Source organism: Leucopleurus acutus (genome assembly GCF_964270905.1).
Source record: "Leucopleurus acutus genome assembly, chromosome: 4".
Taxonomy (NCBI): Eukaryota; Metazoa; Chordata; class Mammalia; order Artiodactyla; family Delphinidae; genus Leucopleurus; species Leucopleurus acutus.
The window spans coordinates 64,340,827-64,356,521 of NC_139146.1; the positions used below are offsets into that span (position 1 = coordinate 64,340,827).

At 38.9% G+C, this 15,695-nt stretch overlaps 1 protein-coding gene and 1 pseudogene across 4 annotated transcripts in view; one reads left to right on the forward strand and one right to left on the reverse strand.

Annotated features, from left to right (window-relative positions):
* PDS5A (PDS5 cohesin associated factor A) overlaps positions 1–15,695 on the reverse strand; it is a 136,112-nt gene that overhangs the window by 89,975 nt on the left and 30,442 nt on the right. The window lies entirely within an intron of this gene.
* On the forward strand, positions 7,719–9,100 carry LOC309960792 (proline-rich protein 11-like; annotated as a pseudogene). The gene has a single exon. The product of its transcript is annotated as a proline-rich protein 11-like (transcript).

The following is a 15,695-nucleotide window of genomic DNA, read 5'->3' on the forward strand; positions in this document are numbered from 1 at the left end:
GGTTTTTTTTGTTTTTTGTTTTTCCTATTTTTGGTTTGTTTGGTTTGGCTGGCTGGATCTCCCCTGCTAATATTTTGTTGTTCATTTAGGCTCTTGGTCTGCAGATTTCTTTTCTTGTAATATGTTTTGCTTTGGTATCAAGGTAATATTGGTCATATAAAGTGAGCTGGAAGTGTTCACTCTTCCTGTTCGCTTAGTTTGTGTCGGACTAGTATGCTTTTTTCCTTAAGTGTTTAATAAAATTCATCAATGAAGTCATCAGGGTCTTTATTTGTGGGAAAGTTTTTAGTTGCAAATCTAGTTTCTAAAATCAGTATAAAGGGACTTCCCTGGTGGTGCAGTGGTTAAGAATCTGCCTGCCAATGCAGGGGACATAGGTTCGAGCCCTGGTCCGAGAAGATCCCAGATGCCCCAGAGCAACTAAGCCTGTGCACCACAGCTACTAAGCCTGTGCTCTAGAGCCCTTGAGCCACAAATACTGAGCCCACGTGCCACAACTACTGAAGCCCACGCGCCCAGAGCCTGTGCTCCGCAACCAGAGAAGCCACCACAATGAGAAGCCGGCACACCGCAATGAAGAATAGCCCCTGCTCGCCACAACTAGAGAAAGCCCACGCGCAGCAACGAATACCCAATGCAGACAAAAATAAATAAATAAAATTTTAAAAATAAAATAAAACCAGTATAAGGTGGGACTTCCCTGGCGGTCCAATGGTTAAGACTTTGCTCTTCCACTGCAGGGGGCACAGGTTCCATCCCTGGTTGGGGAACTAAGATCCCTCATGCTGTGTGGAGCGGCAAAAAACAAAAACAAAAACTGTACACTGAGTGCCTAGCCCTTTGCCTAGCACAGAGTAGCTCCTAAGTGAATATTTCTTGACCTTGAGCAGGAGTGATAATCAATCACAACATCTGCCAAAAGCTAAATGACCAGTTATCACCTGCAATGTATAATAGTTAAAATCAGTATAAAGCTATCGGGTTTTCTATTTCATCTTAAGTCAGTTTCGGTAATTTGCATTTTTCCAGAAATATATCTATTTCATTTAGGATACTGAATTTACTAGCATTAACTTGCTTATAATATGCCTTTATTACCTTTTTAATGACTATAAAATCTAAACTGATGTTTCTTTTTTCACTGATATTGCTAATTTTTGTCTTCTTTCTTTTTTTTACTTTTTATTTTTTCCCCCTTGCCCCCCCTTTTTTATCTTGGTTGTTCTAATGTAGTGGTCTCGAGGAGGAGTGAATTTGCCACCCACCTCCAGGGGATATCTGCCAATGTCTGTAGACATTTTTAGTTGTCACAACTGGGAAAAGGGGCTCTACTGGCATCTAGGGGTAGAGACCAGGGATAGGACAGCTCCCCACAATTAGCAGGCTGTAAAAGTCAACAGAGCCAAGGTGGAGAAACCTGATCTAAAAGCGGTTTTGCCAATTTTATTATCTTTTCAAAGAACCAAATTTGGCATTATTAGTTTTGTCTACTGTTTGCGCATTTTCTATTTGATTGATCCCCATTCTTACCTTTACTACGTCCTGCTTTCTACTGGGTTGGCCCAAAAGTTCCTTCAGTTTTAAAAGTAAAAATAAAAGACACATTTTTCATTTTCACCAAGAAGTTTATTGAACAACGTATTCGCCCTTTTGTTCCACTACTTTCTGCCATTTTTCAGGCAACTTCATAATTCCATCTTCCCAAAACTTTTACTCTTTTTGAGCAAAGAACTGTTCCAGGTGCCTTTTACAGTCTTCCAGGGAATTGAAATTTTTTCCATTAAGAGAATTTTGTAAAGACCAAAATAAATGGAAATCCAAAGGTGCAATGTCTGGTGAATACGGCAGATGAATCAGAACTTCCCAGCCAAGCTGTAACAGTTTTTGCCTGGTCATCAAAGAAACACAGTCTTGTGTTATCCTGATGGAAGATTATGCGTTTTCTGTTGACTAATTCCAGATGCTTTTCTTCGTCAAGTGCTGCTTTCAGTTGGTCTAATTTGGAGCAGTACTTGTTGGAATTCATCATTTGGTTTTCTGGAAGGAGCTCATAATAGAGGACTCCCTTCCAATCCCACCATATACACAACATCACCTTCTTTGGATGAAGACCGGCTTTTAACGTGGTTCGTGGTGGTTCATTTCGCTTGCCCCACAATCTCTTCCATTCCACATTATTGTACAGTATCCACTTTTCATCGCCCGTCACAATTTGTTTTAAAAACAGAACGTTTTCGTTACGTTTAAATAGAGAATGGCATGCAGAAATACGGCCGAAAGGTTCCCACCCCCCCCACCCCCCACCCCCCACCCCCACTTAACTTACATGGAACCTGAACACCAAAGCAATTAACATAACTAAGCTCATGCAAATGATTTTCAACGCTTGACATGGATACTTTGAGTATGTCAGCTATCTCCCACATGGTATAACGTTAATTGTTCTCAATTTATGTCTACATTTGATCGCTATCAACTTCAACTGGTCTACCTGCAAGAAATCTCCAGCAGGAAACTTTGCAAACCACTTCTGACACATTCAATCAGTCACAGCACATTCTCCATACACTGCACAAAGCTTTTTTTGCATTTCAGTTGCGTTTTTACCCTGCTTGAAATAATAAAGCATAATATGCTGAAAATGTTGTTTTTCTTCCATCTTCAATGTTAAAATGGCTACACAAAAATTCACCAATTTTGATAAGATTTTTTTTTTTTAATGCACACTGATATGACAGCTGTCACAATACAATCTAACAAAATTGTTTCAAAGGAAGTTAAAGACAACTAAGCGCTACTGGAGCCATCTTAACAGAAAAAACCAAACTAACTTTTTGGCCAACCCAATACTTTCTTTAGGTTTAATTTGCTGTTCTTTTCCTAGGTTCTCAGGGTAGAAGCCTATCACTGATTCTAGATTGTTCTCTTCTAATATGAACATTTAAATGCTTATCAAAATAAATTTCTCAATAAGCACTGCTACGAAGTTCAAAATATTTTCTAGTTTTCCTTGTGATTCCTTCTTTTATTCATGTATTACTCAGAAATATACTGTTTAATTTCCAAATATTTGCGGTATTTTCTGGACATCTTTTCTTACTAATTTCTCATTAAACTCCCTGTGATATTACCCCTGTATGTAATATGAATCATATTAAATGTACTGAAATTTGTTTAATGGCCCACCACATGGGCTATCTGTCTTAGTGAATGATTCATGTGCACTTGAAAAGAATGTGTATTTCTGCTGTTATTGAATGGAATGTCAATTAGGTCAAGTGCATTGGTACATTAACTCTTCTACAACCCTACTGATTTCTGCCTACTTGTTTAATCAATTACTGAAAGAGGAGTGTTGAAATTTCCATGTGTACTTGTTAATTTCTCAGCTATGTGGAAGCTGTTATTAGGTATATACTGTTGTATTTTCTTACTGCAGTGACCCCTTTATTATTATCAAGTATCTTTTCTTATCCTTGGCACTATCACTTGTTCTAAAGTCCACTTTGCTTGAAATACTGCCACTGTAACTTACGATCTGCATTAGCAAATTCTTCCAATCTTTTTACCTTTTTTTTAAAAGACAGGTTTATTGAGGTTAAATTACATAAAATTCACTTTTTAGTGTCCCATTCTACGAATTTTGACAAATACACAGTTGTGTAACCAACATTACAATCAAGGCATAGACTACTTCATCACCCTAAAAAGTTCCTTTGTGTCCCTGTGAAGTCAACCCTCAGCTGCTTCCTTAGCCCTTGGCAACCCCTGATCTGTGCTGTCTGGCAACCCCTGATCTGTGATATTCTGTGATTCCAGAATATCACATAAATGGAGTTACACAGTACATTGCTCTTTGGATCTAGCTCTATCACTTAACATAATGCATCTGAGATCCATTCATGTTGTACATATCAGTAATTCATTCCTTTTAAGTGCTGAGAAGTATTCCATTGGGAATATAATTCCCAATTTAATTGGGAATTCCATTGTGTTCAGAGCCAAAAAAGACAGACACAAATGGGGAGCAGGGTAGATTAATAAAGGACACAAGGAGGGCTTCCCTGGTGGCGCAGTGGTTGAGAGTCCGCCTGCCGATGCAGGGGACACGGGTTCGTGCCCCGGTCCGGGAAGATCCCACATGCCACGGAGCGGCTGGGCCCGTGAGCCATGGCCGCTGAGCCTGTGCTCCGCAACGGGAGAGGCCACAACAGTGAGAGGCCCGCACACCGCAAAAAAAAAAAAAAAAAGGACACAAGGAAACATATGGGGGAGATAGATCCATTCATTTTCTTGATTGTGATGATGGTTTCAAGGCTATATATGTACGTCAAAACTTGTCAAATTGTTTTGCCCTGACAGCAACTCTCTGATACCAACTGGATGTACTACATTTCAATTCAGTTCTAACACTAACTACCTGGAGTTAGCACAGACCCCGCAAGTTAAAGAGCAAAAAAATTCCTTCACAAAACTCCCCGCACTTCAGATGACACATGCAAGTCCTGGGGGCCACCTGCATTTGTGATAGGCCAGTTATGACTTTAGGGCTTCCTACAATACCCTCAGGTTCAGTAATTTGCTAGAATGACTCACAGAACTCGCTGAAAGCATTATACTTATGATTACAGGTTTATTATAAAGGACATAACTCAGGAACAGCTAAACAGAAGAGACGCATAGGTCAAGATCTTGGGGAGAGAAGGCAGGGATGAATAACTTCCATGTTCTTTCCTGGTGGATCTGACACAATACTCTCCTGGCACATCAATGTGTTCATCAACCAGGAAGCTCCTCCTGGTTTCCAGAGGTTTACTGGGCTTCCTTATGTGGGAATAATTAATTAATTAATTCATTATCATTTCATTGAGCTAGGTCACTAGCCTCCCCCCCACTTCTCCCAGTTGGCTGAAAATTCCAAATCTCCAACATTTTGCTGACCAGTCCCTTCCTGAAGCTCTCCAGGAAGGGGGTCAAGAGTCACCTCATTAACATAACAAAGATACTCCTATCACTCAGGAAGTTGCAAGGGTTTTTGAAGCTCCCTGCTAAGAACTGGTAACAAAGACTAGACTAGATATATATTATAGTATCTACTTCAAACATGTGCAACCTATTGTATTTCAATTATAACTCAATACAGCTGTTTTTTTAAAAAGGCACTGTCTTGGGGGAAAAACAGTAAAGTAAAAGAACTTTAAAACCTCACTGGTAAAAATTAACTTTTAAAAGTCCAACATAGAAAATGAAAACTCTCATTCATTGTTAATTACAACCACTTTGGTGTTTTCGGCAAGTAAAAGACATGCACACCCAACGGCCCAACAATTTCACCAATGTCTATGTCTATGGCCTAAAGCAGCCTGTACATGTACAATAGAACATGCATACAAGTATATTCATAGCAATGTTGTTTATAAAAGCCAAAAAACTAGAAGTCAGTGGCAAGAGAGGATTGGTTAAGTAGTACAATAGAGTACTTAGTATACAGCAATAAAAATAATTGAAAAACACATAAGCAATAACATGGATGAAGCTCAAACATAATACTGAAAAAGACGCATACACAAGGAACCATACTATATGATTCCATTCATATAAAATTCAAAGCTAAAACTAGAGAAAACTATATTTTTAGAGATTTGTACATAGACAGTGACACTATAAGAAAACCAGAGAGACTGCATTTATATAGTGGTTATGAAAGAAAAAGTTTATGACTGGGAGGTACACACTAGACTTTTAGGGGTGCTGATGATATTCTGAAGGTGTTGATAGTCTATTTCTTTGTTCATATGCTCACTTTATAGTTACTTGTTAAACTCTATGTACTTTTTATATGTTCACATATAAATATATACACACACACACAAGACCCACCATAATATATGTATATGCATTTAATAAAATAGTTAATGGCTACTTTAATTATAATAATAGCTAATAATAAATTTTTAGGTATGATAATCATAGTATGATTTTTTTTTAAATATAGTGCCCTATTTTTTAGGAATGCATTCTGAAATAGTAATGAAATGCTATCTGAGATTTGCTTCAGGAGTTCATTATTCTCTTTTCTTCACTGTTGTTTTTGTTGAAGTTTTTCGATAATAAAAAATGGAAAAGTTAAAAAAAAATTACATGTATCATAAGAATCTTAGATTCCTTTTAAAGGAGCTAATCTTATCACCTTTGGGGGACAGGGCCACCACCTGGCATGCAGAATGTGGGATCTTAGTTCCTAATCCAGGGATCAAACCCATGCCCCCTGCAGTGGAAGCGAGGAGTCCTAACCACAGGACCGCCAGGGAATTCCCTAATCGTATTTTAGATAATGTAAAGACTTCAGAAATTTTCCATTTAAAAATAAGAGAAGGGGATTACCCTGGTGGTGCAGTGGTTAAGAATCCGCCTGCCAATGCAGGGGACACGGGTTCGAGCCCTAGTCTGGGAAGATCCCACATGCCGTGGAGCAACTAAGCCCGTGCGCCACAACTACTGAGCCTGCGCTCCAGAGCCTGTGAGCCACAACTACTAAGCCCACGTGCCAAAACTACTGAAGCCCACGCACCTAGAGCCTGTGCTCCGCAACAAGAGAAGCCACTGCAATGAGAAGCCCACGCATGGCAACGAAGAGTAGCCCCCGCTTGCCACAACTAGGGAAAGTCTGTGCGCAGCAACAAACACCCAACACAGCCAAAAATAAAGAAATAAATAATTGAACAGACTTGTGATTTAGTCAAAAAAAAAAAAAAAAGAGAAGGTGTAGGGAGGGGGATTGTTAATTGAAGAAATACAGTGGGTTAATGGCCGGTCTAGGACTGATAATTAAATCCAGGTCTCAAGATTACTAATCTAATAGTTTCCAGGACACCATTTTAATTCTCACATGCTTTTACGTTATCAACATTTTTCTCATATTTACTTGCTTATTCTCTGTCTTTCCTGCACTAGACTTAAGTTTTGCAAAGGCAATAAAATGTATTCATTTATGTAGTACCAGAATCTATAAAACTATGCCTTATACACAGTGCTCAGTATTTGCTGAATTATGAATAAACTGACTAGTTCAGACAATCTCTACATGTACACTAACCTTTCAAGAACAAAAATAAAATCCACATGAAAACATGTAAGTTTTGGAGTTAAATAAGCCTTATAGTTTTATATTAATATGGTGCTTCACTCTGTAAATATATACATGGACTGCCAGATTAGAATGAGCACTGAGGGACTTCCCTGGTAGCACAGTGGTTAAGAAACCACCTGTCAATGCAGGGGACACGGGTTCGAGCCCTGGTCTGGGAGGATCCCACATGCCACGGAGCAATTAAGCCCGTGTGCCACAACTACTGAAGCCCATGCACCTAGAGCCCGTGCTCCGCAACAAGAGAAGCCCACGCACCGCAACAAAGAAGAGCCCCCACTTGCTGCAACAGAGAAAGCACGCACGCAGCGACGAAGACCCAACGCAGCCAAAAATAAATAAAATAAAATAAATTTATTAAAAAAAGAATGAGCACTGAGCTATTTGCCAATATGCACTCCTTTCCGGTTTCACCTAATTATTTTTAACATAAATCCTTTTATCTAATATACATTTGAGGTGAAACCTGAGAGAAGCAGGCGAGGCAGGGGTATAGTTAATGCATAAGCCACTAGAACTACAAAAATTAGGGAATTCCCTGGCAGTCCAGTGGTTAGGACTCCGTGCTTTCACTGGGGGGGGCATGGATTCGATCTCTGGTTGGGGAACTAACATCCCGTAAGCCGTGCGGTGTGTCCAAAAAACAAAAAACACAATTACAAAAATTTTAAGTCTACCTAATACACATTTGATGATAATTTTAGAAGTGTGTTCACATCAGAGCAACTTTGGGGCCTAAAGCTCAAAGTTCAAGTGACATAGTGACTAAATTATCACATTAATAGTATGTCTTGATTTTTTAATTTAATTTTATTTTTTGAATTTTTCTTTATGGTGAGGGAGATACCACTGCCGGGACTCCATCGAATCCCTGGACTCTTAGCCTAAAACCATGCCCAAGTTCAAGCAACAAAGAATAAAGCTAAAAGCCAAAGCAAAAAGATTTTTCAAAAGAAAAGAAGCCTCTCACTTTCAGTCTAAGCTACTTACACCTCCCCCTCCGCCACCGTCACCAGAAAGAGTGGTTATTCCTTCAACAGATACACCCCTTAGCAGAAGCTGGCTAAGACCATCCTGGAACTTCAAATTTCCCAATTTTAAAGATTCAGTAAAACTTTGGACAAATAGAGTATGGTCTACATACAATTGGTTTCAGAACTGCATGGCCCGGAGTTTGGAAGTATTGAAAGACACCATCCTGCCACCAAGAACTTCATAGTCTAAAACAATGGTTTCTCATTTTGGGAAATGAATTACGCAAGCTCCAGGAAGCACTGAAGGCTGTCTCAGAAAATTCTTCCTGTCCAAGCTGTGGTCAGATGTGTCACATGCGTGGTAAACTTACAAATGTGCCTGCATGTGCTCTAACCACCCCTGGAGACTCCGGGGCTGTACTTCCTGCCTCACTGTCACAGCCATCCAGTCATCTTTTCCTCCGCCCCTGCCTCCGCCTCTGCCTCCACCACTGACAGCACCTTTGCTGCTCAGAAAATCTGATCTCACTAAAGCACTTGAGGCTGGACCATTAAAAAAAAGTGGACCCATGCAGATAACAGTTAAAGATCTACTGACTGTGAAATTAAAGAAGACACAGAGTTTTGATGAAAGGAGGAAGCTTGTACCATCACCAAAGGCACAGAATCCACTAGTTACTGTCTCTGACCTGCAGTGCGTTTCCCTGAAACGAAAGTCCAAAGTGTTATCAACTCGAGTTACAATGTCTTCATTACTCCTGGTAAAAGCCAGTTAGATCTGTGGAAACTACTCAGAAAAGTCGATGTAGAGAGGAGCCCAGGTGGAACTCCACTTACCAATAAAGAAAATATGGAAACAGGAACTGGGCTGACCCCAGTAATGACCCAGGCCTTGAAGAGAAAGTTTCAGCGGGCTCACCCTAGAAGCCCAACTCAAACTCTGCCACTTTCTACAAGCAGCTTTGATGAACAAAATTGATGCCACCTCTGCGTGACTCCATATGATGATCCATAAAATATACAGATAATATTACCCCAATCTCTTTTTAATGTAGTATGTATAAGTAATTATGTTAATATATAATTCATTCGAAGAATTAAAGTATGTATGGAGCCCATACAGTAGCAGAAAGCGAGTGTTAGGATATTTTCTAGTTTATATGATCAATAATAGAACAGATGGGAAAATGCAATCCCGAAAGTGATGTTTATCCTGGAACTACCCAATTTAGGTTGGGGAGGTTATTCAAGTTAACTAGATAACTCTAATTTTTACTCTATAGGTGCAGTTATGACATTAAGAAAATAACCTGGGGTTTCCCTGGTGGAGCACTGGTTGAGAGTCCGCCTGCCGATGCAGGGGACGCGGGTTCGTGCCCCAGTCTGGGAAGATCCCACATGCTGCGGAGTGGCTGGGGCCGTGAGCCATGGCCGCTGAGCCTGTGCGTCCGGAGCCTGTGCTCCTCAGCGGGAGAGGCCACAACAGTGAGAGGCCCGCATAACGCAAAAAAAAAAAAAAAAAAAGAAAAGAAAATAACCTGGTGCCCATTCATCTTGGGTATTCTCAGGTAATTGAAAAGCAAAGTATTTCAGCCTGTAAAGCTCATGCACTCATTAAGTGCTGCAAACTTAATAAAAAAAACCAGACCCTCTAGATTTTATTTCTGTTCCCTATAAGCAATTAAGAAGTAAAACCATCCCCCATTCAATCCTAACTGTTCCAAAAGAACTTGAAGCAAAAACTCCAATGTGACCTTAAAAATTAGAATACCGTGGGACTTCCCTGGTGGTACAGTGGATGGGACTCCGCGCTCCCAATGCAGGGGGCCCGGGTTCAATCCCTGGTCAGGGAACTAGATCCTGCACGCATGCTGCAACTAAGAGTTCACATACCGCAACTAAGGAGCCCACATGCTGCAACTAAGGAGCTGGCGAGCCAAAACTAAGGAGCCCTGGAGCCACAGCTAAGGAGCCTGCCTGCTGCAACTAAGACCCAGCATAACCAAAAAATTAAATTAATTAATTAAAAAAAAATAGAATGTTTTTCCATTGTACCTACATTGTAAATTCCTTTTAAGAAAACTTCAGTATTCTTAAGTGCCCAGACTACTCTTCTCAAAAGTAAGTTACCTTCATACTAATAACAGTTGATAAAACTGTATTAATACTCTAATGCTCCATACTCTAGGCCTTTATTACATCACACCCGATTTTAGTCTCTTTAAGTCTCAAAATCAAACCCAGAGCTTCTAAGTTACTCTTAAAACATCTATTTTAATGTTACTCCAATAGAACAATGGTTTCCCACTGATAATACCTTATGGCATTTAAAACATCATAATCAGGGCTTCCCTGGTGGCGCAGTGGTCGAGAGTCCGCCTGCTGATGCAGGGGACACAGGTTCGTGCACCGGTCTGGGAAGATCCCACATGCCGCGAAGAGGCTAGGCCCGTGAGCCATGGCCGCTGGGCCTGCGCGTCCGGAGCCCGTGCTCCGCAACGGGAGAGGCCACAACTGTGAGACGCCCGCGTACCGCAAAAGCAAACATACAAAAAAAACACATCCATAATCAATTTATAATTTTATCTTACCTTTATGTGTAGGTATGTGTATATATATTTATATATATAAATGTATATATTTATAGTATGTAAATATAAAATGTTATTTTGATTTCCACTCTCTACTCCAATCAAACTAGGTTTATTCATTATCTTCAAAAAGCATCCTGAGTATCTTTACAGCTTTGCATAGGAAAGAGTTCAACACTTGGTGAACAAATATGTGAATATGTCATAGAATTGCTTCTACCCCTCAGTACTCTTATTAAAATCTTACCTGCTCTAGGGCTTCCCTGGTGGCGCAGTGGTTGAGAGTCCGCCTGCTGATGCAGGGGACGTGGGTTCATGCCCCGGTCCGGGAAGATCCCACATGCCGCGGAGCGGCTGGGCCCGTAAGCCATGGCCGCTGAGCCTGCGCTCCGCAACAGGAGAGGCCACAACAGTGAGAGGCCCGTGTACCACAAAAAAAAAAAAAAATCTTACCTGCTCTTAAAATTTTGGCCCAAATTCTGCTTCCTCTTCTTGAAGCCCTGCTTGACTCACTCTAGTCTGAAGGAATCACTGACTCCTTTGAACTGAAAACACTGTACCAATTACAAAGCAATTATCTTACAGTGTCTCCTTGCTGCAGTTATTAGTATGAAAATTATGTGTCCTCAAGAAGATTGTAATCTCCTAAGGGCTCTACATTTGTCTTATAAAGTAAGATATAAATTTTAGCATATTTTCTAAAGGAATGAAACCTATTAGTGTACTTTTTGACACGCTCTAGACTTCAGTGGTTGATCAAGTCTGAGAACAGAAATCTCCCTAAAATTCTGATTTGTCAATAGCTATGCAATCAATATATATTTCAAGACTAAGTGCTAATATTAAGATAAAACAAAAAATTAAAAATAGAACTATCATATGATCCAGCAATTTCGTTTCTGGGTATTTATCTAAAGAAAACAAAAACACTAACTCGAAAAGATAGATGCAACCTCATGTTCATTGCAACTTTATTTACAATAGCAAAGATGTGGAAACAACCTAATGTCCACTGATGGATGAATGGATAAAGAAATTGTAGACTCTGTATACATACATATGTGTGTATATGTGTGTGTGTGTGTGTGTGTGTGTATGGAATATTATTCAGCCATTAGAAAAGAATGAAATCTTGCCACTTGCAACAACACTGATAGACTTAGAGGACACTAAGTGAAATAAGTCAGACAGAGAAAGACAAATTCCATATGATCTCTCTTATATGTCAAATCCAAAAAACAAACAAACAACAGAGTATCAATACAGCTACTTCAATTTTAACAAATTGAGTTACTCTATGGAAAAAACTCAATAACCTATTTTTCTAATAAACCAATAGAGCCTACTTGAAGATACAATTTGTTTTGTTACTCATATACTTAGTCAAGGTCACTATTCTTTAATGAGACAAGGTTATTATTTCATACCTAAATTGTGTGGTATAGAAAAGTTAGATGCTACACATTTCACTATACTCTTCCTAAGAGCTAAACCAAATTACATTTTAAAGACTCATTCTATCAGCCCCAAATCATTTAACAAGCATATACTACAAAACTACACTTCACAAAGATTCCTGAAAGTTTCTGAATTACAAGAAATGTTTTACTCCATTTATTTCCACCTTCAAGATAAGCTGGTACTGCTAGAGTTCTAAAAATACCCTGAATACTAGGATTCTAAAAATAACCTGGACACTGACTGTAAAAGAGACAGTCATCATGGAAGCTATTTTTAGCTTTAAGGGAAATTCTTAAGGTCCTAAAATATTAGCCTTAAAGACTGAGGGTCTGACACTTTCACTGAGGCTTCAGAGGTTTTGACTTTTGGTTTATTGTAACCACAGATGTTCTCTAATTCCGAGTACTTGTGAGGCAGAAGGACAAAACGAGTGATGGCAACATGGCACAAATCAATGTTATTCTACAGTTTGATCCTCATAGAGAAAATCTGCAATTCAAAAAGCATATTTTAATAGGTGAATTATTTGTAATAGTACTAATGGCTAACATTTACTGATTTTTGCTGTGTGCTGGGCATATTTCAAGTAACTTAAATGTACTATTAACCCATATAATACAATGATTCTTTGTGGGAGGCATTATTAACATACCCATTTAACAGATGAGAAACTTAGGCTAAGTAATTTGCTCAAGGGCATAAAAATTCAAATCCAGGCTGTGTGGCTAAGCACTCTTACCTACCTCTTACCATTCTTAATCCATACATTATATATAGTATAGTATAATATGAGTGGTTATCCAAAATGACTAGAGAAAAATAAAATATATACATATATAGAGAGTATACTATAGAAACTACACTATATTATAGCGCTAGAACTACTATATGTGGTTATGTTCCCAGGCCAGCTCATAAAGCCTACTTTTCTCACAACGTAGTTAGGTGAAGACTATGGTAGAGAATGTAGACGGGGGTACATGGCTGCTTAATAGATGCCTTTAATATATTAATTTAACTTCCGGTTTTCTAACTTTCCTTTCCTTGATAAAGGTGGATCATTTGCCCTGTTCTTAAAATGATCAATCATAATTTAAGGTCTTTTTACTCAGAACATTGAAAAGATATATGCACCCCAATGTTCACAGCAGCACCCTTTACAATAGCCAGGACACAGAAACAACCCAAGTCCCCATCAACAGACAAATGGCTTAAGAAGATGTCACGCACGTGCACACACACACACACACAGAGAAATATTATTCAGCCATAAAAGAGAATGAAATATTGTCATTTATAGCAACATGCATGGACCTAGAGAATATTATGCTTAGTGAAATAAATCAGAGAAAGACGAAGACTATATGATATCACTTATATGTGGAATCTAAAAAGAATCTATATACAAAACAGCAACAGACTCATAGAAAACAAACTTGTGGTTACCAGAGGAGAGGTGGGGGAGGGAGAAATCAGGAGTATGGGATTAACAGATACTGATACAAACAACAGATACAAACTACTATATGTAACATATATAAGCAACAACAACTGTATAGCACAGGGAATTATACAACATTTTTTTTTTTTTTTTAGTTTTTTTTTTTTTTTTTAACATCTTTATTGGAGTATAATTGCTTTACAATGGTATGTTAGTTTCAGCTTCACAACAAAATGAATCAGTTATATATATACATATATTCCCATATCTCTTCCCGCTTGCGTCTCCCTCCCTCCCACCCTCCCTATCCCACCCCTCCAGGCGGTCACAAAGCACCGAGCTGATCTCCCTGTGCTATGCGGCTGCTTCCCACTAGCTATCTACCTTACGTTTGGTAGTGTATATATGTCCATGTCTCTTTATCGCTTTGTCACCGTTTACCCTTCCCCCTCCCCATAGCCTCAAGTCCATTCTCTAGTAAGTCTGTGTCTTTATTCCTGTTTCACCCCTAGGTTTTTCATGACATTTTTTTTTTTAAATTCCATATATATGTGTTAGCATACGGTATTTGTCTCTCTCTTTCTGACTTACTTCACTCTGTATGACAGACTCTAGGTCTATCCACCTCATTACAAATAGCTCAATTTCGTCTCTTTTTATGGCTGAGTAATATTCCATTGTATATATGTGCCACATCTTCTTTATCCATTCATCCGATGATGGACACTTAGGTTGTTTCCATCTCTGGGCTATTGTAAATAGAGCTGCAATGAACATTTTGGTACATGACTCTTTTTGAATTATGGTTTTCTCAGGGTATATGCCCAGTAGTGGAATTGCTGGGTCATATGGTAGTTCTATTTGTAGCTTTTTAAGGAACCTCCATACTGTTCTCCACAGTGGCTGTATCAATTTACATTCCCACCAACAGTGTAAGAGGGTTCCCTTTTCTCCACACCCTCTCCAGCATTTATTGTTTCTAGATTTTTTGATGATGGCCATTCTGACTGGTGTGAGATGATATCTCATTGTAGTTTTGATTTGCATTTCTCTCATGATTAGTGATGTTGAGCATTCTTTCATGTGTTTGTTGGCACTCTGTATATCTTCTTTGGAGAAATGTCTATTTAGGTCTTCTGCCCATTTTTGGATTGGGTTGTTTGTTTTTTTGTTATTAAGCTGCATGAGCTGCTTATAAATTTTGGAGATCAATCCTTTGTCAGTTGCTTCATTTGCAAATATTTTCTCCCATTCTGAGGGTTGTCTTTTGGTCTTCTTTATGGTTTCCTTTGCTGCGCAAAAGTTTAAGTTTCATTAGGTCCCATTTGTTTACTCTTCTTTTTATTTCCATTTCTCTAGGAGGTGGGTCAAAAAGGACCTTGCTGTGATTTATGTCATAGAGTGTTCTGCCTATGTTTTCCTCTAAGAGTTTGATAGTTTCTGGCCTTACATTTAGGTCTTTAATCCATTTTGAGCTTATTTTTGTGTACGGTGTTAGGGAGTGATCTAATTTCATACTTTTACATGTAGCTGTCCAGTTTTCCCAGCACCACTTATTGAATAGGCTGTCCTTTCTCCACTGTACATTTCTGCCTCCTTTGTCAAAGATAAGGTGACCATATGTGCGTGGGTTTATCTCTGGGCTTTCTATCCTGTTCCATTGATCTATCTTTCTGTTTTTGTGCCAGTACCATACCGTCTTGATAACTGTAGCTTTGTAGTATAGTCTGAAGTCTGGGAGCCTGATTCCTCCAGTTCCTTCTTTCGTTCTCAAGATTGCTTTGGCTATTCGGGGTCTTTTGTGTTTCCATACAAATTGCAAAATTTTTTGTTCTAGTTCTGTGAAAAATGCCAGTGGTAGTTTGATAGGGATTGCATTGAATCTATAGATTGCTTTCGGTAGTAGAGTCATTTTCACAATGTTGATTCTTCCAATCCAAGAACATGGTATATCTCTCCATCTATTTGTATCATCTTTAATTTCTTTCATCAGTGTCTTATAATTTTCTGCATACAGATCTTTTGTCTCCTTAGGTAGGTTTATTCCTAGATATTTTATTCTTTTTGTTGCAATGGTAAAT